Here is a 22537-nt window from a genome sequence, read left to right on the forward strand (position 1 = left end):
CACATGGGCACTGGAAAAAATTTCCTAAACAAAACACCAATGGCTTACGCTCTAAGATCAAGAATCGACAAATGGGATCTCATAAAACTGCAAAGCTTTTGTAAGGCAAAGGACACTGTGGTTACGACAAAACGGCAACCAACAGATTGGGAAAAGATCTTTACCAATCCTACAACAGATAGAGTCCTTATATCCAAAATATACAAAGAACTCAAAAAGTTAGACCGCAGGGAAACAAATAACCCTATTAAAAAATGGGGTTCAGAGCTAAACAAAGAATTCACAGCTGAGGAATGCCAAATGGCTGAGAAACACCTAAAGAAATGTTCAACATCGTTAGTCATAAGGGAAATGCAAATCAAAACAACCCTGAGATTTCACCTCACACCAGTGAGAATGGCTATGATCAAAAACTCACGGGACAACAGATGCTGGCGAGGATGTGGAGAAAGAGGAACACTCCTCCATTGTTGGTGGGATTGCAAACTGGTACAACCATTCTGGAAATCAGTCTGGAGGATCCTCAGAAAATTGGACATTGAACTGCCTGAGGATCCAGCTATACCTCTCTTGGGCATATACCCAAAAGATGCCCCAACATATAAAAAAGACACGTGCTCCACTATGTTCATTGCAGCCTTATTTATAATAGCCAGAAGCTGGAAAGAACCCAGATGCCCTTCAACAGAGGAATGGATACAGAAAATGTGGTACATCTACACAATGGAATATTACTCAGCTATCAAAAACAACGACTTTATGAAATTCGTAGGCAAATGGTTGGAACTGGAAAATATCATCCTGAGTGAGCTAACCCAATCACAGAAAGACATACATGGTATGCACTCATTGATAAGTGGCTATTAGCCCAAATGCTTGAATTACCCTAGATACCTAGAACAAATGAAACTCAAGACGGATGATCAAAATGTGAATGCTTCACTCCTTCTTTAAAAGGGGAACAAGAATACCCTTGGCAGGGAAGAGAGAGGCAAAGATTAAAACAGAGACTGAAGGAACACCCATTCAGAGCCTGCCCCACATGTGGCCCATACATATACAGCCACCCAATTAGACAAGATGGATGAAGCAAAGAAGTGCAGACCGACAGGAGCCGGATGTAGATCGCTCCTGAGAGACACAGCCAGAATACAGCAAATACAGAGGCGAATGCCAGCAGCAAACCACTGAACTGAGAATAGGACCCCCGTTGAAGGAATCAGAGAAAGAACTGGAAGATCTTGAAGGGGCTCGAGACCCCATATGTACAACAATGCTAAGCAACCAGAGCTTCCAGGGACTAAGCCACTACCTAAAGACTATACATGGACTGACCCTGGACTCTGACCTCATAGGTAGCAATGAATATCCTAGTAAGAGCACCAGTGGAAGGAGAAGCCCTGGGTCCTGCTAAGACTGAACCCCCAGTGAACTAGACTGTTGGGGGGAGGGCGGCAATGGGGGGAGGGTTGGGAGGGGAAAACCCGTAAAGAAGGGGAGGGGGAAGGGGGATGTTTGCCCGGATACCGGGAAAGGGAATAACACTCGAAATGTATATAAGAAATACTCAAGTTAATAAAAAAAAAAAAAAGAGAAGGATTAAAAGGTGTGGCCTTATTTGAGTAGGTGTGGCTTTGTTGGAGTGGGTGTGGCCTTACTGGAGTAGGTGTGGCCTTGTTGGAGTAGGTGTGGCTTTGTTAGAGGAAGTATGACACTGGGGGTGAACTTTGAGATTCCAAAAGGTCATGCCAGGCCCAGTTTCTCTTCTCTTAGTGGTCAGGGTATAGAATTCTCAGCTACTTTTCCAGCCCCATGTCTTCCTTTTGTAGCCATATCCCCCACCTTGATGATAATGTACTGAACCTCTGAAACTATAAGCAAATCCCAATTAAATGCTTACTTTTATAAGAGTTGACATGATCATGGTGTCTCTTCACAACAATAAAACACTGACTAAGGCAGGGGACAAAGAGTGGAAGTTATGGCTTTTGACACAATTGGATATGAATTTGACAAAGACCTACTTGTGATATGGATATTGACATGGTCTAGACTCACTTAAGGAGACAAGCTTCTGACCAGAATTTTCTAGACCAGGTTAGCCTCTAGGTTAGACCAGGTTAACCTCTCCACGTTAACCTCTAAACATGTCTGTAAGGGATTATCCAAATTATGTTAACTGAGGTGGGAAGATCCATTTTAAATGTGGGTGGCATCATTCCAAAAATACGAGGTCCAGACTGAACAAAAGGGAGAAAGCTTGGCACCAACATTCATTCTCTGCTTCCTGCCCGTGGGCAGATTGTAATTAGGAGCCTTGTATTCCTGCCTCCATGCCCTCCTTCCCCTGCTATGAAGGATTTCCCCTCATACTGGGAGGTAGAATAAGTCTTCCCATCTTCAAGTTGCTTTTGCCAGGTATTTTCTCCCAGCAACAAGGAAAGTAATTGATACAGAGTTTCTCTAAGGCTGTTTCCAGACCATTCTGTTGTAAGGGCTTAGCTACTAAGTGCTTTTATCCACTGCTGGGCTAAAGCACGTGAAAAGGCTAAGGGGAGGAACCGTGCAAGGTCACTCCGGATATGTTCTAGGGTGGCATACTTCCTGTTCTGCCCTGCTCTGTTTTCTGTCTATTGTGATGTGAGCCATTCCACCTTGCCCTGTCCACCATGATGAATTCAAACCATGTGTGAAGTAAATCTTTCTCCCTTTCTGTTTATGTCTAGCATCCTGTCTCAGCAATGTAGAACATAACTAACACAGCCATCAACATACCTGATGCCAAGTGTTCTGGAATCTCAAACACGCCAGCTATTCATTTGTAGACAAATCTTTTACCTCCGCACACTTTAATTCATAATATTTGGGAATACTTCATGTTCTCTTTTTGCCTTCTTTTTGCAGAGAACATAGAAAAAATTCTGAAATATTTTCTGAAAAAGAAAATTTAGTATTATGGAGAATAGGTGAGATACTATGTAAAGTACCTGATCCATGATGGCTATTCAAACCTTATTTCTGTTGTCACAAATTCACCTCTTGAGATGACAATTTGGATTTCATAGGCACTGTGTACCTGTTGGAAAGAAGTCAATGCTAAGTTGTTACCTTAGCCAGGATTCCTCCTTAGCAGCCAGGAAGAAAACACATGTATAGACTATAACCCATAGCCAGACAAGATAGTTCACGTGCACACATTCACATATATGTGCATTTGTGTGCACTGTTGCCTCTCTTGATCACTCTGTGCCTTATTTTTTAAGCCAGAGTCCTTCACTAACCTGGAATTCACCAGGTAGGTTAGGCTTGCCTGGCTGCCAAGCTGAGGAGCTGTCTCTGCTTCCTAGCCCTAGGACTATAGAGACATGGTGACACACATGGGTTTTTACCTGGATGCTGAACAACTCAGGTCCTCATGCTTACGTAGCAACTAGATTAGCAACTGATCCATCTAACCAGCTCAGACAATTTCTAATTGGGGATTCCCAATTTCCCCATTTTGATTTCTTCCTCTTTGCAGGAGCTAGCCACCGTCCAGATGACTTTGCTTATTTTCAGGCATCAGGGATTATAGGAATTAGATGAGCAGCTACACTTGAAGGATTCCAAGCTCACATTCCTATGAGAGCATTGCTCCTGCTTTGACTCCAGCCTCTGAGGCTGACCTTTCTAGTTGCCAAGAATTCTCTGAGCGTCTTTCTTGGCCAAACACCTCACATCAATTTTCATATTTCAAACCTAACTGAAATTCTTCGTAACTCCATGTTTTCTTGGATGAATTAAATTATACAGAGTCATTGTTAATAGGACGGGTAAATAGAATTATGGTTGTCCGTCTAGGTGGAGTGACTCAATCAGTAAAGTGTTTTCTGTGTAAGATTGAGAATCTAAGTTTTACCTCCAGAACACACATAAAACCTTGGGCATGCTAAGGCATGCATATAGTTTCAGTGCTAGGGAGACAGAACCAGGAGGATCTCTGGGGCTTGATTGTCAGCTAGGTTAGTTTGATTGGTGGGCTCCAGACAAATATGAGACCCTTTCTCAAAACATGGTCTCAAAACAGGTAGGGAATAATTGATAAAGACACCTGACATTAAACTCTGACCTTTAAATATAAATTTACATATGTGCATGCACACCTATAAGTATAGGGGCACACTCATATTAACAAGTGCGTGTATACACACACACACACACACACACACACAAAACTGTCGTGTATGTATTATATTAACCACAGAACTGTGTTTTGCCCTTCGTTTCTTTTACTGCATCTTTCTCTTCTGTAAGATTGAAAGTCAGGTGAAGTTTGCCAACCATCTGAAGGTCACATCAGCTCTTTAAGACTGTGACAGGCTTGGAGGACAATCATCAGAGACTATCAAGCTGATAGGGCATCTGAAAATGTTTGTCAGTACATCCATATTTTCAGGGGACGTGAACGGATTATCTATCTGTCAGTATGAACCCAGGAGTCTTCCTTTAGTAATTAAGGACAGATGGGTAAGTCTAGCATAGTAAAATAGTGATTTGTCTTCTGTGATTTACATCAGAAAGGAATTTCTGCAGTTAAAGAAATGCCAGTGCTCATGCATAGAGCCCTGACCAAAGAGGTCCAATGTTCTCTCTGTATTTGCTAATCACATTATTAAATGGACTCATAGCATTCTGTTATCCAAAACACCCTGAATAGCATGTGTGTGTGTGTGTGTGTGTGTGTGTGTGTGCGCACGCGCGCGCGCACACACACATGAGTGGGCGTGCAGACACGCGTTTGTGTGTGTACACTAGCCACCTTATTATTCAACACAATGTCCTTTCAGTGAACCTGGAATTTGTCAGGCAATCTGGACTGGCTGAATCGCAAACCTCAAGTGCTGGGATTGCACGCACACACCACCATACCTTACTTTTATATGCGGGTACGAGCGGGATCATCCTGTCTGCATAGCAAGTACTTTACCAACTGAGCTATCTCCCCAGACCCAAACAGGGTAATCTTAAAGTGAAAATGTTTTGAAGCCTATTAGGGAATGGGATTTAAAGAGCCTTGCCTAATCAACATCAGAGATAAACCGTATCTCTTCTGAATTTTGGAAGTTACAAATGACATTTAAAACATTCCACGGGGATGATATATAAAAATAGATAGCTTATCTTTTAATTGCGCTTGAGAGATGTTATAAATGTAGTCTACTTGAAAAGAAGCAAACACTTTCCATGCTGGTTTAATTTATGCATTCAGACTTTTATTATGTATTGTATGCCATGCAAAAATATGAATACATGTCTTTGTATCTTTGTGGATGTATATGAGTAACTCCATTTTAATGGTTTTCCTATCTATTATTTCCCCCTCAACTTGTTAATAAAAGAAAAAAAATCACTGTGATTAATTGAGACTGGAAGTTAGAAGTGACCACGTGGTTCTCCACATTCTGTCTTGGGGTTATGTTGTATAAATATTCATTATCTCATTATAGGCAGACCAAGAATAATGGGAACCCTTTTATTGTGTGGTTTTGAACTCTCATTTCGTTTGGTTTCAGATATGATATTTTTTGATTTTTGCAAGGCTAGTTTTCGAGCAGGTGTTTGTTTAAGATGGACTTCTTTGTGGCTGGATTTTTCCTTTTTTAATGTAAAATTAAGCTGCCAAAGCAGTAGACTAAAAATGTTTGACTTCGATGGCCTAACTGTTATAATTACATAGTTTAAATGGGTTTAAATGTACTTAACTCACATTTGACCAGAGAAAATTTCAGGAATGTCTTAGTTAGGGTTTTACTGCTGTGAACAGACACCATGACCAAGGCAAGTCTTATAAAGGACAACATTTAATTGTGGCTGGCTTACAGGTTCATAGGATCAGTCCAGTATCATCAATGCAAGAGCATGGCAGCATCCAGGCAGGCGTGGTGCAGGAGAAGCTGAGAGTTCTATACCTTTATCTGAAGGCTGATAGCAGAATAATCACTTCCAGACAGCTGTGAGTAGGGTCTTAAAGCCCAGGCCCACAGTGACACACTTACTCCAACAGGGGCCACACTTCCAAATACTGCCACTCCCTGAGCCAAGCATATAGAAACCATCACAAGGAATAAACATAAACCCAGCTCTGAAAGTTCTCTCACCCATTGGTGCTGTGAATTCAGTCTTCTACACACACACACACACACACACACACACACACACACACACACACACACATAGAGACAAACACAAATAGAGATACACATGGCCTATAGTCAGAGGGGAAGAACATGATATTAAGAACGATGTCTAACTATAATTTCCTTTTCCTAAGCTTATTTTAAAGGTGTTTAAAATAGGATATTAGCTACACTTTGTTATGACAAAATACTTAAAGAATGAAGAGTTTAGTTTGACTCACAGTTTGAGGGTACAGTCTAAGAAGGCAGCTAAGAGATGGGGGCAGGAGCTCAAGGCAGATAGATGATGACATTACATCCACAGTTAGGGAACAGAGAGAGACAAATGCTCAGTTCCCTTTCTTCTGTTTCTTCAGAGCAGGGCCCCAGCCCATGAAGATGGTGCTGTGAAGGGTGAGTCCTTCACGCTTTAGTCAAACCTTTTGAAAAACTCCCTCAAAGACATGAGCAGAGGACTGGTTTCTATGGTGATTCATTCTGTATGGAGTCAAGTTCACAATGAAGTTTAATCATCATGAAAGGATGTAGAGAAAATCTCTTGTGTACTGTATGGATACAACACCTGTCAGTTAAAACCGACTGGCCTGTAACCCAAGGCAGGAAATAGAAGGTGGGACATCTGACTGGAGTAAGGATTCTGGGAGAGAGGCAGGCAGGAGGCTTAGGGGAAGAAGGAGGGGATAGACCTGAAGAGAAAGGAGGATGGTGGCACATAGCTAAGGGCCAGGTGACTAGCCACGTGGCAGAACTAACATTAAGATAAATGAGCTATTAACTTATGAGCTACTGGGGAACCAGCCAAGGCTAATTGGCCAAGGTATTTGTAAATATATATTTTGAATCTCCGACTTGTTATTTTGGGAGTATGGGACCAGGAAAGAAAGCTCTGTTTTCACAAAGGGATCTTCGTTTGGTCTTTGAGTCAAAATTACACAGTCACATGGCAGGAATCCGGGACTACAATGATGTTTTTGTAAACTTAAGTCAGGTAAAAAAAAAAAAAATTCAGGATGTTAGTTTAATGCTTGTTGGCTTACACAATGCACGTTCTCACCTGCACGAGCTCACAGAGCCTCGGATCCCTTAACTAAGCTATACGTTAGACTGACTAAACATGAAAACATCGTGGCTATCCTCAAGGCAATTGGCGTTCATCTCTCCTCCTGAGAAACAGATTTGCTTTGGCCAGTGTGTGACCCTTGCAACCTCTATCATGGTGGGAGGCCTCCTGAGCTCTTGCTTGGCGTGTTGTAGAGACATGATTAGGCTTAAGAATGTTCTCTACCTCAAAGGGGTAAGAGCACCAGTGGGTCTATTCGGTATCATTTGTCACGTTATGATAATTTGCCTGTCTCCAGGATGAACTTAAAGAGTGAGCTTACAGCTGCTGCTCATTCAGAGCTGCTTGCTGTGAGGCCCGCAAAGCCGCTCTGGAGGGTGTTCTGCAATCAGTGAAGAAATCAGAGCCAGGCTCTTATAAATCACAGTGTCACCAAAGTTGCAAAACCAAGTGCATCTCTCTGCACTGAGACAGAAATGACAAGGGCATGGTCTCCATGCACCCAACTCAGGACTCTGTCTGTGCTTTGTATGACTGGAGAACAGAGGAGAGGCTGCATCAGCATTCAGGAAGTCTGAGGCATGGTACCGCATATGTAGATTCCCAGTGTCCTTAGGCTGGTGATTGCCTCTTCCCGCCAAATAGCCCTGGGAGGGGTGTCTTTTCTATTTATTTTTTTAAATTGGGAAATGCATTTTAACATCTGTGAGTCATTTGTAGCCAGCAACCAGCACCAAGATCTCAAGTGTCTTCTGTCATTGTTTAGCCCATGACAAACACACTGACTTACCAAGACAAACTTCTAAAACATCTCTCCCTTTGGTGGCAACTTATGACAAATTCCAGAAACAGAAAATTCTTCTTGACACCTTCAGTTTGAGTGAGAAAGAAAGAAGGTTCTTCATTTCACTGGAGCTTGAAGAGGCCTTAAGAGTGTGTGTGTGTATGTGTGTGTGTGTGTGTGTGTGTGTGTGTATGAGAGTGTGAGTGTGTGAGAGTGTGTGTATGTGTGTGAGTGTGTGTGTAGATGTGTGTGAATGTGTATATGTATAAGTGTGTGTGTGCATGTGTATGAGTGTGTATGTGAGTGTGTGTGTGCATGTATGTGTGAGTGTGTGTGTATATATGTGTGAGTGTGTGTGAACTGTTGGTGTCACACCTTAGTAGCTGTTTCCCTTGACTTTAAGGCTGGACATCAAGCCTTGGGGACCTTTTGTCTACCTCTCCAGATTACAAAGACATATTACCATGACCAGCATTTCTACATGGGCTCTAGGAATGGCGCTAAGGACCTTGTGTGCCGCACTTTACAGAAGAGCAGTCTCCCAGTCCTGAGATGTTAGTTACCATTATCAGCATTATGGTTAAGGTGTCACAAACATGTTTACATTTTTTTGTGTGTGGAAAATAAAGAAAACCATAAAATATGGTTTTGAAAAGTTCTAATGGCATGACTTTCTTCTGTGTGCTGTGTGTCTAACCTGCACTGTGATGCTGGGCTGACTCTGAACTAATTAATTTGGATTGGATGGCAGACACAAGACGCCTCTCAAGACAGCCTGCAACTTGTATATCAAGTGCGTCATGATTCTTAATGTAGTTACATGTAGTTCTGTGTAGTTACAGAATTAAAGGTCATGGCAGAAAGGAAAAAGGGAAAGAAAAATATATATCAGAGAATTAGATGGGCATATAAATAATGGTAGCTTAAGCTAAGTGACCAAAGGCAAGACAAGAAATGTGAGGTTACAGAGAGGTAGATGAGGAAGGATCAGGTATTATAGGTGATAAGTCTTGCTTCACAAAGTCTTGAAAGATGAACCAGAGACCCAAGAAGAACAGAAGGTGAGATAGAACACTTAATTCAGAGATGGAAGAGGGCCCAGATAGGTCAACAGAAATACCTCGAACAAGAAGTAAGGTTCATACATGAAACTCAAGATGGATGATCAAAATGCGAATGCTTCACTCCTTCTTTAAAAGGGGAACAAGAATACCCTTGGCAGGGAATAGGTAGGCAAAGATTAAAACAGAGGCTGAAGGAACACCCATTTAGAACCTGCCCCACATGTGGCCCATACATATACAGCCACCCAATTAGACAAGATGGATGAAGCAAAGAAGTGCAGACCGACAGGAGCCGGATGTAGATGGCTCCTGAGAGACACAGCCAGAATACAGCAAATACAGAGGCGTATGCCAGCAGCAAACCACTGAACTGAGAATAGGACCCCCGTTGAAGGAATCAGAGAAAGAACTGGAAGAGCTTGAAGGGGCTTGAGACCCCTTATGAACAACAACAATGCCAAACAACCAGAGCTTCCAGGGACTAAGCCACTACCCAAAGGCTATGCATGGACTGACCCTGGACTCTGACCTCATAGGTAGCAATGAATATCCTAGTAAGAGCACCAGTGGAAGGGGAAGCCCTTGTTCCTGCCAAGACTGAACCCCCAGTGAATGTGATTGTTGGGGGGAGGGCGGTAATGGGGGGAGGATGGGGAGGGGAACACCCATATAGAAGGGGAGGGGAAGGGGTTAGGGGGATGTTGGCCCGGAAACCAGGAAAGGGAATAACAACTGAAATGTAAATAAGAAATAATCAAGTTAATAAAGAAAAAAAGGGGAAAAAAAGTATCAAGGAACAAAAAAAAAAAAAAAGAAGTAAGGTTCATTGGAATGTGATGAGGGAGGGGCCTCCACACTAAGCAGAATGATAGGGTGGCCGAATCTGAGGCAGAAGACTGTGGATGGCTGGAGCTGCTGTTGCTTGCTGTCCCTCGGTTGGGGATCAAAGGATGCTTAAGAGCAAACCAGAAGACAAGAGGTGCAGGTGGCTCCGTTCTTTACACATGGACAGTTTTTTTCCTTACTTCCTGTTTTCCTGTATTGTTTACAGGGTCATGTGTTTAATCTCCTTCATCTCTCCTGGAAGTGCAGAGCTGGAACAGGAAATAGTGCATTCGCAGACCAGTGAAGAACACAGGGAGAATATTCCCCTTTGAAGTTGCCCATGGAACAGGACATTTTTAGGCTTGCCTTGTCTTGAGAGTAATGTGATTAGTATCTGATTGTAACTTTCCTGCTCACCTTCACTAAACATAAACAGTAAGACAGTTCATATTAATCTCCGAGTTTGTTTTTTAGTAGTTAATAGTTCATGGTTTCAACTAAATAGGATCCTGAACACTAGGGGCTGTTACTCTTGCTTATCTAAAACATATAACAGGCATGCTCACATGAAGCTTAATGTGCATGAGTTAAGTTCAAAATGTCTCTTCCTTTATGTGTGGGCATACACACACACACACACACACACACACACACACACACACACACACATATATATATATATATATCCCTATAGATTCAACTATGTAAAATTAAACCCAACACTTTTTCTTGTTTTTTTTTTTCCCAACCCTCTGGACCAGCCTTGTAGAGAATGTTAGCCAAGAAGTTAGTCACTCCCATCTCAGCTGTTGAAAGAGTTGTTTCTGAAGAACATTCCTCTCCTCCTTAGGTATCATCAGACAGAACTGTCTTAACAGTGGTGAGAAATCAACCATGGGGTACTATGATTTGAGATGGGCATGGCAAGTGTTGAAACTTTGGTTCCCTCAGGCTCCTAGTGCTGGGAGAATAAGAATTCCCTTGACATATCACAGACATCTGTTGTATCTCTGCAGTTTTCTGGAAGAAGTAAGAACAAGATTAGGGTGGACTTATAGGAAGTCATTTGGAGTCTTCTATCTGAACTTAATAAGATGTGAGAGAAACATCTGCCTGCTTATTGCATTAAAATTATCCATCAAGAATGACTCTGCTCATCTCTGACTTATTGATTTATTTCCAGTGTCTCTGTTCCAGCACACAGGTGAGTTGGCAGGTAGCATGGTGTTCACTTTTGGTGTGTGACCATTTTGTAGTTAAGAATTATATCCTGGGCCTGGGATTGTAACTCAATTGGTAGAGTGCTTTCTTAGCCTGCGGAAAGTTCCAGGATAAATTCTCAGAATTGAATAAACTGGTTGTGGTAAACACCCATAATATTAGTACTCAGAAGGTAGGGCAGGGGACCAAAAGTTTAATTTCATCCTTGGCTACATAATGAGTTTTAGTCCAGCCAGGGTGTACTGGCTGGTTTGATGTATCAACTTGACAAAAGCTAGAGTCATCACAGAGAAAGGATCTTCAGTAGAGGAGATGCGTCCATGAGATCCAGGTGTAAGGCATTTTCTCAATTACTGATCAATGGGGAATGGCAGCTCCTGTCTCCATGTTCCTGCCCTTCTTGAGTTCTTATCCTGACCCCCTTCAGTGATGAACTGTGATCTGGAAGTGTAAGCCGAATAAACCCGTTCTCCCCCGACTTGCTTTTGGGTGGTGGTGTTTGGACTCGGCAATAGAAACCTTAAAAGACAATAGGGATTACATTCTGTCAGTTCTTTTTTATTGAGTATATTTTATGATTTCTTTTTTTTTTCTTTTTTTTCTTTTTTTTCTTTTTCGGAGCTGGGGACCGAACCCAGGGCCTTGTGCTTGCTAGGCAAGCGCTCTACCACTGAGCTAAATCCCCAACCCTATTTTATGATTTCTTAATGTATATGAGTGTGTACGTGTGTCCAAATGCTAGCAGAGGCCAGAAGAGGATATCGGATATCTTGGAGCTAGCAAGACAAGTGTTTGTGAACCACATAATGTAGCTGGGAACTGAACTCCAGTCCTACCCACTAAGCAGTCTCTCCACCTCATATACTGTCAACTCCGCCAAGAGGTTATGAAGCGAATTTTCTGACTCTGACCTATTCCACCTTTGCTTTCTATTAGCTTGGCGTTGCTTCTGACTAGACCAAAGTCTCAGTTTGTTTCCAGGCTTAACAGAGTTCAAAGCTAAGTTCCAACTCCTGGCAGCTGGATACTGACCAGGCATGAGTTCACTGGGGCACCTGGAGCTGTTTTATGGGTAGAAGAAAGAATGATGACACCTCCTTTTACCTCAGGTTGTTGGCACCCAGCTGTGCAGGAATGCTGAACAGACCACTCAGCTTCAGCTTCCTGGGGAGGAGCAGAGGTTGGTGGGTCAGGCCTTCCTTGCCCAGGTTAGTACCCCTGCTGTGGGTAAAGAACTGACTCCTGGGGGTGACTTCTCCCTTTCGCCCTTTGCAGTTTCTCTCATCAGGGCCTCAGCTGTGCCTCCTGCAACTTCCTACCACTTCAAAAATCTTCATTCATATCACGTGTAACAATAAAATCCAAGAAGGCCTTTGTGGTATGAAACCAGAAGCTCCCAACATAAGAAACAGGCTTCCTTTGCTTCATTTAATATTGTATTTCACACAGCACTAATTAGCAAGGGGGGGTCCTCAACTACCCAAGGGCAAAACCAGGCAGCGGCTATGGCTCAGTTGGTAGAATGCTTGCCATGCATGCACAAAGCTTCAAGAGTTCAGTTCCCAGAGTTGCATAAACAAGGTGGGGTGGGCACAAGTCTGCAATCCTCTTCAAGGTTATCCTCTGCTACACGGGCAATTAAAGGCCAGCTAGGGCTATTTGAAACCCTGTTTGTTTTTAGTTAGTTAGTTTGTTTGTTTGCTTTTAAAGCAAGCAAATGAGAAAAAAATAAAACTGAAGTTGTAAACGTTTTTTAAAAAATCAGGACAATAAGTGATGGTATCTTTTTATTAAAATGTACAAAAATTTCCCAAGGGGGCAGATATCACATGATCACAACATCTTTTTGCAATATTGTGTGTGTGTGTGTGTGTGTGTGTGTGTGTCTGTCTGTCTGTCTGTCTGTCTGTCTGTGTGGTGCTTTGGGAATGCTAGTTAAGCACTCAGCTACACATTTTTTTTTTTTATTAACTTGAGTATTTCTTATTTACATTTCGAGTGTTATTCCCTTTCCCGGTTTACAGGCCAACATCCCCCTAACCCCTCCCCCTCCCCTTCTTTATGGGTGTTCCCCTCCCCATCCTCCCCCCACTGCCGCCCTCCCCCCAACAATCACGTTCACTGGGGGTTCAGTCTTAGCAGGACCCAGGGCTTCCCCTTACACTGGTGATCTTACTAGGATATTCAATGCTACCTATGAGGTCAGAGTCCAGGGTCAGTCCATGTATAGTCCTTAGGTAGTGGCTTAGTCCCTGGAAGCTCTGGTTGCTTGGCATTGTTGTACATATGGGGTCTCGAGCCCCTTCAAGCTTTCCAGTTCTTTCTCTGATTCCTTAAACGGGGGTCCTGTTCTCAGTTCAGTGGTTTGCTTCAGCTACACATTTTTTATCTAGCTTCTTATCTACTCTTTTGTTATCTATAGATAGAATTCAAAACATGTCAAAAATTGCAAACATAATTTGAAGAACTTTTTTAAAAAGCTAATTATTATTATTGAGCACGTTCATGGTATGTGTGGCAGGAGTTGGGTGCTGAGGCAGGCCGTGGAGGTGAGAGAACAACTTCCTGGAGTCGCTTCGCACCCTCTGGATGCTGGGGATTGAACAGCAATGAAACACCAGGCTTGGACTAGAAGCAACTTTATTCCTTAGCCATTTTGTTGGCTCTTGGGTAGCTTTTGCATGTCTCTTTCCAAGAGTATCACTTACCAATTTTCTTCTACCTAATTGACTTGGTCATTTTGCCAACCACTTCTATCTCTTGCCAGAGGATCTTTGGGGAGCAAAGTACAGACATATCATGTTGAGCCTAAATACACAAGAGTATTTCTAAGCTGAGTGTTATAACACATTTTTGTAATCTTAGAACCCATGAGCATATATATATATATATATATATGTAAGTATATGTCTATATCTATATCTATCTATATCTATCTATATATAATTTAATTCACAACCCATAATGAAATAAAAATTAATGCAATTATTTCCTTTAAAAGGATTTTAAAAAATAAATTGTGAGGGTTCATGTTGATTGGATTGAGAATCACCTAAGAGATTAGAAAAGTGTACTCCTTGGTGTATCTGTGAGGTTCCTTACACAGATAGAGGATGATCCACCCAGAATGTGGGCAAGACTTTCCCATAGGCTGAGATTCTGAATGGGGGACATGGTGAAAGCAACCAGCACTCTGTCTGCTTCCTGGCTGTTAGGGCATGAGGTACTCTACTTTTCTCTCCTACTATGATAGACTGAACACTCTAAGTACATGACCCAAAATAAAGCATTCCTCCCTCTAAGTGTTTTTTCTCAGTTATCTGATTAAAGTTGCAATCTGGGTGATGAAACCCATCGGTTGTCATGCCTTCACTTTCCCTTCATTCAAGACTAACCTGCCCTTTGCCCTGCTTTCTTTCTTTCTTTTTTAAACTCATTTTGTTTTTATTTTTCCAAAGATTTTACTACTTTCAGAAATCCTAGGCTTGTTGCTTTGTGTGACATGATATGTCACTGTGTGCCTGTCTGATGGTCACTCATGGAGACATTCAACTTAAAACTTTTTCAACAAAACCACCAAAGTGATATTGTGCCTGTTCATTTCGTCATGCAAGGCATTGTGTGTTTCTTACTGTCCTGCTACTGGTAATGCTGAGTCAAGATTATTTGAATATGGTGCTGAGGAACAGGTTTCTTCTCACTACGGTTTGTAAAGGGTACTTCACAAGATGATACGGGGATACAGTTGAGGGAATCTTTTGAAAGGTAACTCTAAAATCAACCTACTCAAGGTGAACTCTGAAATTACATTTAGTCTTGTGTCATGACCTGTATTCAATGAAAAAGAACTTGTCTAGGTTGTCTAGAGTACTCCATTGCAGTTTCTAAGCCCCTGGGATTTTCAAGGTGGCAGAGAGTATCTTTATTGTTCTAATTCCCTTACACTCTGCCTATGTTTGTCCTAGGAAGATGGCCCAGAATTCAGGCTGGTTACCAGAAAGGTGAACTCAAGGACTGGGGCTGTGAAGCAGCCTGACCTTTATACTATGATTGTTATGTGTTATGTATGTAGTATTGAGATTTCATGTTCATATAAGCAAGCCCCAGTAAAAATTCTGTATGCAGAAACTCAGTAAAATGTCCTGGTTGACGAATGTAGGTGGGCCATGATGGGGATGTAAACCACAATAAGAAATGTGAGAGGAACGACTTGAGTGAGGAGAGACCTACTTTGATCTTGAGTTTGACCTTAATGGGAGACCAGCCCATTAAGGATGGAAACTTTGGAGTGGGTGCTGGTGGCACCACTTGTTACTATTGTGGTAGGTCTAGAAGCAGAGATAGCCAGACCTAGGTCCAGGGGTAAGATAACCCTTCTAAAGAAGTGAGTCCCTCATCCTTCAGCCATGCCCATTTCCTAAAGGTTCCAACCTTTAAGCTATGGACAAAGAATTCAACACAATTCCCTGAGGGGATTAGTTCAAATCCCAAATTGACATGATTGAACAGTAGTACTGCTTTGGGAAAGCTCAGAAATTCCATATTGAAGACCCTCTAGATTTTACCTTGCACCCGTCTCCCTATGACTTGTTAGAAAATCCTCTTCTCCCACATCAATACTTTAATCATTATCAAATGTTTATTTAGAACTCATTTGGGTTCTATATTTTAAGGAAATGGTGATCAAATCACAGAGGTAGACCCTGAGGTATTCAGTAGACAGATCTGTTCTGTCATGGGTTCCTTCGTTAGGCTGCATCAACAGGTAACAGGTAAAAGCTTCTTATTTTAGGAAGGAAGTGGACCCTTTCAGACATGTGTATTGTTTCTCCCTTAGAAAAAAACAAGTGAGTACTTTTAAGTTATTTGAGAGTTTCACAGAGAATTAGTTCAGGGCCGAAGTTCATTTTCCACATCTTTGGGGTTGATGGCACAGCTAGCCCATGATGACTTGGAATTAAAACCGTAATGAGAAGTTGGTGTGGTGGCTTAGTCTGTGCAGAGCAAGCATTAGAGCCTGTGTTGCCTACGTGAAAATGCCAAGTGGCTGAGTATCCTTATAAACCCAGAACTTGGTGGACAGAGACAGATACGAGAGGCTCCTCAGTGCCTCTCCAGAGCTGGGATTGCAAATTCATGAAATCATGTTTTGTTTTGTGTTTTGCTGGGTTTTTTTGTTTGTTTGCTTGCTTGCTTGCTTTGCTTTGCTTTTCAATGTCAGTGCTAGACATAGACCTTAGGCCCTCAGGACCTCATGCTTGTATAGAATGTATTTTTATCCACTGAGTCATTTCCCCAGGCCCTATTTTTGTTTTGAGATAGGATCTCATGAAGTTTCCCTTGAACTCATTCTACAGTCATGTAAGCTTTGCCTTTCCTTGAATTTGAACCACTTGCCTTGGCTTTCCACGTAGCTGGGATTGTGAACTTGTGCCAATAGGCCCTGCTTTGAATTCTTAAGGAAAGGTTAGGGAGCTGATTTCTTCAATTACTTTGCTCTTTTGTCTATTTGATGAATATGTAATGTGTACCTAGTGCATGCTGGGCACTATAAAGAGCTGGGAACTCAAAGTTCTTCGTCTTTCTGAACATTAAGATCTTTTGAATTCCATCATTCTTATCCTGTTCATCAGTGTAGACATTAAATATTTCCAAGCTAAATTAATCTTGGGGGTGGGGTAGTAAATAAAATATGTAGCAGGGACCCAGTAGAATAGAAAGATATGAATGGTTTTCACCTCAGGCAAAAGCTAACTCTTCTGATGTCCCCAGTAGACCTTCTGTCACCTGAGACGCTGGCCACGGAAAGAAGCTCTTAATCAGACTCCAGTGAACTTTATTTCAGTATCAGCCTTTCTGCTGTGAAGGGCTGGGTGTCTTCTAGACTTCATATGAGGAATGACAGCCTGCCTGTCAACATCCCTAACATTTAAATTCCTGGGATACTGGAGACTGGCCAAGGAACAGACAGGACCAACTGTATACATATTCCCCTCTGCACCACTGGCAAAGATACTTCTCAGCAATTTTTCATGGTGAAGTAGGCCAGCAAAGAGGGGATTACAATAGAAACCATTTTCTCCCTACAGAGCTTAGTGAGCATGTTTAAAATGAAAAGAAGTGAGGTGAAAATTTATCTGATTGTTCAACAACTAATCAACCCAAGAAAGAGATTCTTGAGTCTCAGACACATGGACTGAGCAGGAATTCTTGGCTTTGGAGATGCTGGGCTTCTTCAGCTTATTGTGGGACATAAATCTGTTAACACAATCAAGGCCATCTTTGTGACAATGTGTCCTTGAATGGCCCCCATGAAGCATTGTAAACAATTTGGACAGTTATGCATGTGCACAATCCTTTAAGATCATGACTGGTTTGGAATTCATATCTCTCTCTCTCTCTCTCTCTCTCTCTCTCTGTGTGTGTGTGTGTGTGTGTGTGTGTGTGTGTGTGTGTGTGTGTGAGGGAGAGAGAGAGAGAGAGAGAGAGAGAGAGAGAGAGAGAGAGAGAGAGAGACTTTGGATGCCTTTTCTCAGGTGCCATCCACCTTGTTATTTGAGACATGGTTTCTCATCGACTAGGAACATACCTGTCTCCTCCCTAACACTAGGATTACATACATGTACCGCTACTCTCAGCTCTTTTTGTTCTCATAGGTTCTAGGGGATGGAACATGGGACTTCATATCTGTGAGGCAAGCAGTTCATTGACTGACTCATGTCTCAGCCCTGAGAATGTCTCTATAGAAGTCTGTCCTTCCACTGCCACCTGTGACAGTCAGAGAATGGACTGTTGTCCTTGTGAAATGAGCCCCGCTGTGCCATTATGTCAGAGTTTGTGGACACATCTTGTGGTGCTGCATGTTCAGATGCTCCTTAGTTGACTCATAAGAAATGTTTGAGGCATTTTGCTACACCCTGAAGATTCATCTTAAGTCTGGCCAACGGGCTGAGATGAATGCTTTGATATGATTAGCAGGCCTTAGTGTCCGTTTCAGAGTGCTAAAATTAAGCTTGGTGGCAGATTATAGGTGCTGAAGTATTTGTCCTGCTGACCTGAAGCTGTGGAGAGAAATACAGACAGGCTGGAGACAGATGAAGCTGGACTTGAGGAGAGACGCCCTTTCAGAACTGACAGCGATGGTGTCCAGCCCAGGTTTGGACGAGAGTTTGGAAGGGGAGGGTAGCAATCTGAACATTCAATATTATGAAAAGGCTGGAAGTAGGAGGGAGCTGCTTTCTTGGAAGACTGGGACCCAAGATTGCTGAAGAGATACTGTATTTGTCACAGCAAGAGTAATCAGTACGTTGGCATTTGGGCTCCAGTGACAGGGATGGAAATGAGATTCCGTGAAAGACATATCAGAGTCAATAGTCAGGGCTTGACTTCGGCAGCAAGGTTGAAACAGCCAAACTGAGACAATTTGCCGAAGAAAGTGAGCTTGCCAATAATTGCCTCCAACAGAGTACGCCCGTGGAGGAAATGGGGTGCTCTGTGGAGAGAGGAGAGTGATCGCATTTCATTGCTCCTACTTGGAGTAGCAGGGGCCTCTAGGAGAGATCAGCAGGGACAGCTGGCTAGATTATGGCCCCAGAGGGGTTAGGGTGGCATTTGAGGATCTGTCTGAGGTTCGTGTGGTTGCTAGCTCCTGCGTGAGCACCTGCTTTTTCTTTTATAGTTTAATATGACTCAATATACGACCTCCATCACTCATCCCACCATCAAGTATGAGCAAGACCAAAGTGCTGTGAGTGACAGAGTTTGTAAGAGGCTTATGCTTTATCATGCACCTCAGGAAAGTTCTACGAAATAAAAATCAGTGTGGGAGTGGTGGCTTTTACAAGGCCAGCCTGCCTGTGACATCTGGGTGTCTATTTATGGCAGACTCAACGCTGGCGTAGCTGTAATGAAGTGGGTCCCTTTGTATTTACATGTCAGCCGGAGAATGCCCAGCTCTCCAGGGAATTGGCAAACATCAAATTATGATAATACCAGTAATTCTTCAATTTCTAAGGCAAGTTCACAGGCCAACTCCAAAAATATCATTTAATCATCTACATAAGGCTGTCGTTTGGCAGAGAATGTGGGATGGTGAGTTTTATCCAATTGACATACTCTAGAACCACCTTGAGAGATAGTCTCAGTGAGAAATTGTCTAGATCAAGTTGGCTGGTGGGCCGGTGATAAAGCTGATTATGGTAATTGAGGTTGAAAGACACATCCACTGAGGGAAGCACCATTCCCTGGGCAGGGAATCCTGTACTGTGGAGAAAATGAGCTGAGCATAGGCATATATACATGCATATATATATATATATACACACACACACACACACACACACACACACACACACACACACACATTAATTAATTGTTCTCTTCCCTTGACTGTGGATGCAATATGACTAGCTTCTTCAAGGCCCTGCCACCTTGACATTCCTTCAATAAATGGTCACCTGAAGTTATGAGCCAAGTAAATCCTTCCTTCCCTAAATTGCTTTTGTCAGAGGATTTTATCACAGCATCAGAAATGAAACTAGAGTAGGAGTAGTTGGCCTGCCCTCTAGTATCTGGGTGGTTGGGAAACAAAGGTTAAGTAAATTGTCCAAATTAAGTAAAAAGGTGGAGTATAAAGTACAACCTGCTTCCTTTTACATAGTGTAAGAATTAGATTTTCTTAGCTTTGATCCTTTTTTTCTCCATATGAATAATGTACAAGGAACCTGGGTGGAGAAACTGACCACCTTCCCAATCTCAATCCCGTGGCATACTAAAAAAAAAAAACATCTGGTGGGAAGAGAACCTCTGTCAAGGTCCAGAATCCCACCTGACAGGAAAATAAATCCCTAACAAAAAGCACTGCTTGAGGCCACCGCCCACCACCTACCCCAGAGCACAAGGTCTCTGTGTGATGCTGGCAGGAACTTGGGCTCACGTGTGTTGCACGCAGTCACCCACTCTGCACACCCAGCTCTCTACTTTAAGCTTTCTAGAACTTCATATAGAATGAGCGGAGGTCACATGTAGCACCCCAAGACCCCATATCATCTGCTACCTTTAAGGTCATCCGAGAGTACTTTTTTTTTTTTTTAAATAGCTTTGCTGCAGGACATTGTGTGGAGCTTTGAGGAGAAGCACAAGCTCATCACCAGACAGCCATGGGAATACAGGCTTCAGAGTAAGAAGAAGTGGCAACCTGCCAGTGCCTAGGAGAACAAAGGATGCTGTTTAGGATAGAGAACCCTGGGGCCATGTTAATGGTTAATAGAGAGGCCACTATGCCAGTGGCTGTGGTCCAAATAAGATTCGATTTTGCATGGAGACAGTAAGTAAATACTACAATCATTCTAAGCATAAACTTTAATATACATATATTCTGAGATAAGATCATTATCCCAATACCCTTTTGGGAAACAAAAGGTCACAAAACAAAAGGTTTGAGGTCACAAACAAGGATGTTGTTCCTATTATTTTAGGCTCCTTTTCTGATGTTGTTTAGAAGTATCTTTGATATTTTTCATTTATCTTCCTAGATCTCAATAAAAAGGCACTCTGATCTGACTCAGAATCCTAGCATCAATATTAACTGACATTGAACCTCATAATCTTTAAGGTAATAATGAACTCACTTTTATAGGGAAGCAGTTTCTCTTCTCCCAAGACAGTTGGTGTGTCTTAATCTCATTAGAAAGGTACGCAGAGAGCATAAGGACTCCCCATCCCCAAATTTTGTTTCCCAAAGGGAGGCTTAAATTCCATCAGTTTTTGGCTCATACTTTTTTGTTCCTTTTTCCTATTTATTTTGGCTACCTATGGAAGTTGAAGCTCATACAACCCAAACTGTTTGTGGACAGAAAGGTAGCTGAGTTGGAGAAGTGCTTGAATTGAAGGCTCAGAAGCTGTGTGGAAAAACTAGGTATGGCGACATGTACCTGTAATCCCACCACTGGGAAGGCAGAGACAGGCAGATTTTAGGGGTTCACTGACTGACTACACAGCCTTGCTTACTTGATGAGCTGCAAGGACCTCCAGCAAAGTCTCATAACATATGACAGCTGGGTCATATGATACTGAGAGTGTGTTTGTCTCATTGTTAAGGTGCAGTTTCTCTCCCAGGCATTGTGATTGCCAGTGTTCACTCTTTCTTACCTGTAAAAAGCAACAAAATTGAGGAAAGTTTTATTTTGGTCTCCCAGCTTAGTGCATTGTGGGAAGGCACAGTGGAGTTCCTGGTGGTGGGAGCATGAGGCAGTGAATGGCTCTTAAAATCCTGACAGATCAGGAAGTGAAGATCTTGTACCAAATCTAGTGAACTTGACTTTGTATCCTCAAGGTTCTACTTGAGCCTAACTGCTGTGGTTTGAGTGTGAAATGTCTTCTTCAGCCTCAAGTGTTTGGACACTTGATCTAACAATTGTTGGTGACATAGGGGAAAGTTGTGGAATCTCTAGTAAGGTGTAGCTTCACTGGAGGAAGTGGCTCATTCAGGGTAGACCTTGAGGTGCCCAGGCTGGCCTCACTTCCTGTGTACTTTATTTCCTGACTGTAGGGGCAGGTTCCAGGTGCCACACTTTCCTTATGACAATGGACTATCTCTCCTCCAACTGTGAACCCAAATCAACACTTCATCCCTTAAGTTCTCAGATATTTTGTCAGCAATGAGAAGATGACTATGAATACTCCCAGAACAGTGGAACTAGCTGGAGGCCACATATAGATATGAGGATCATAACATGGCCATATAAAGTGGAAGCTACATGCATCTGTCAAGCTTATGCAGAGCCAGAGACATATGGAAAGTTTGCTCTCTCTTCACAAGGTCCTAGCTCTGCACTATGTCACCTTTCTTCAGCAACCCCCACCTTGATGTTCCTCAGAAAGTGCCCAGGGCCCCCTCTTCTACTCTGATCTCATTTTCTTGTCAAAAACAACTTTCTTCTCTGGCTTACCTCCTAGGAATAATCTGATAATCTAAATCTAGTTGTCATAGACCACACTGTGTGTGTGTGTGTGTGTGTGTAAGTGCACATGTGCAGAGGTCTTTGAGAATACCATGGTTAAGCCTATTAAGTTCAAGATTTAATTTATATTTTAGCAATGTCCACAGCACCTTGATACAAAATAGAATAATGCAGGTGGGAGACATGCTATGAGATCTGTAAAAACACTTGATAAGTTAAGCCATTTCCATTGTATCTGATCTTGTGACATCTCAGTGACTGGGTAAGTACTATCTGTGCAAATTTTGGAAATACCTCTTCCTACTGAAATAAAGATCCACCTGATTTGGTTCATCGACTCTGCCAAATTGTTGGTGTCTTAGTTCTGCCATTTACTCTTTAGAAGGGTTTGAATGGACACTGTGCTTTAAATATAAAATGTGCCTCACAGGTTCCTGTACTGTGGA

The 22537-nt window shown here is 42.4% G+C and overlaps 1 long non-coding RNA gene across 1 annotated transcript in view; it reads left to right on the forward strand.

Moving 5' to 3' along the window:
• The first annotated feature begins 18153 nt into the window (after positions 1-18153).
• The window catches only part of LOC103694361 (uncharacterized), a 130253-nt gene continuing 125869 nt past the window's right edge, over positions 18154-22537 (forward strand). The window contains exon 1 of the long non-coding RNA XR_015644269.1: positions 18154-18285. This is a non-coding gene — a long non-coding RNA (uncharacterized LOC103694361). The remainder of the gene's footprint in view (positions 18286-22537) is intronic.

Source organism: Rattus norvegicus, chromosome 19 (genome assembly GCF_021556685.1).
Source record: "Rattus norvegicus strain SHRSP/BbbUtx chromosome 19, alternate assembly SHRSP_T2T, whole genome shotgun sequence".
NCBI classification, from domain to species: Eukaryota; Metazoa; Chordata; class Mammalia; order Rodentia; family Muridae; genus Rattus; species Rattus norvegicus.